The sequence below is a fragment of the Eutrema salsugineum genome, unplaced genomic scaffold (assembly GCF_000478725.1).
Source record: "Eutrema salsugineum unplaced genomic scaffold, Eutsalg1_0 scaffold_4, whole genome shotgun sequence".
In the NCBI taxonomy this organism is placed as follows: Eukaryota; Viridiplantae; Streptophyta; class Magnoliopsida; order Brassicales; family Brassicaceae; genus Eutrema; species Eutrema salsugineum.
In genome coordinates, this window is record NW_006256686.1 from 12,652,267 (window position 1) to 12,653,336 (window position 1,070).

Genomic DNA, 1,070 nt, shown 5'->3' on the forward strand with positions numbered 1-1,070 from the left:
CTCCTCAGGTTTATCTAAATTTTTAGAATTAGTTTTGATCATCAGGCTAAGGAGGGTGGAAAATTTTTCATCGAAATCCTCTTGCATCGTTTTTAGTTCAGATCTAAGATCACTAATATCTTGAGACCTAGATTTTTCAAGCTCTAGAATTCTTTTGTTTAGGTTTTCAGCTTCAGAAGAGGGAAAACTAGGATATGAAACAGAATTAGATTGAACAGCCAAGATTGGTTTGGAAGGTGGTTTCCAGGCAAGTTTGGAAGACGGTTTCCCGCGGTCAGAAGGCTCGCGACCGCGGTGAAACAGGTCTTGGCTGCGGTCAGCGTCATCACGACCGCGGTGAAAGCTTGGTTTGCCGCGGTCCGGATGAATGGACCCGCGGTGATCAGAAACGAATGGAAAATCTTGAATTTGGTAGACTTCTGCAGTGTTAACCATCCCTTGATCATAAGAATCCATTGGGTTGTCCCAACCGTCAAAGTTACACGTATTGTGTACCTTATTTGGTTGTTGCAATCCAAGATGACTCATTATGTGATGGAGACACTTCATAACTTCCAAAATTTCTTCTTTCTTCTCAGGAAGTGCAGAATTACCAAAGGTTACTTGATTTCGGATGCTGTTTGCAAGATTGTTGATGAAAACGTGAGCATCTTCTACAGATCTAGTTGAGAAGTCTCCATTACTTGCTGTGTCGAAAGAATGTCGTAACTCTGGAGTTATACCGCGATAGAAGATAGCCAGCATGTATTCCTCGGTATATCCATGGTGTGGACAATCTCTTTCGTATTCCCTAAATCTTTCCCAAGTATCTAAAAGATCTTCATCTTTTTTTTGTTTATAAGTTCTTATCTTGTTTCATAAGAAATTTGAACGATTTCTAGTATAAAAACGATTTAGGAAAGCAGTTCTACACGCTGCCCACGTTTTTAGTGAAGCAGGTTCTAAAGATTTTAGCCATTTGCTGGCATTGTCTCTAAGAGAGAATGGGAAAAGACTACATTTGTGGTAATCCCCATTTGCTGTAATGGTTGCACATAATTCTTCGAACGTCTCGATACGATCTATCGGGT

The 1,070-nt window shown here is 40.4% G+C and overlaps 1 non-coding gene across 1 annotated transcript; it reads left to right on the forward strand.

Moving 5' to 3' along the window:
* The first annotated feature begins 757 nt into the window (after positions 1-757).
* On the forward strand, positions 758-865 carry LOC112084951. The gene has a single exon (XR_002898599.1). It is a non-coding gene; the product is annotated as a small nucleolar RNA R71 (small nucleolar RNA).
* The last annotated feature ends 205 nt before the right edge of the window (positions 866-1,070 follow it).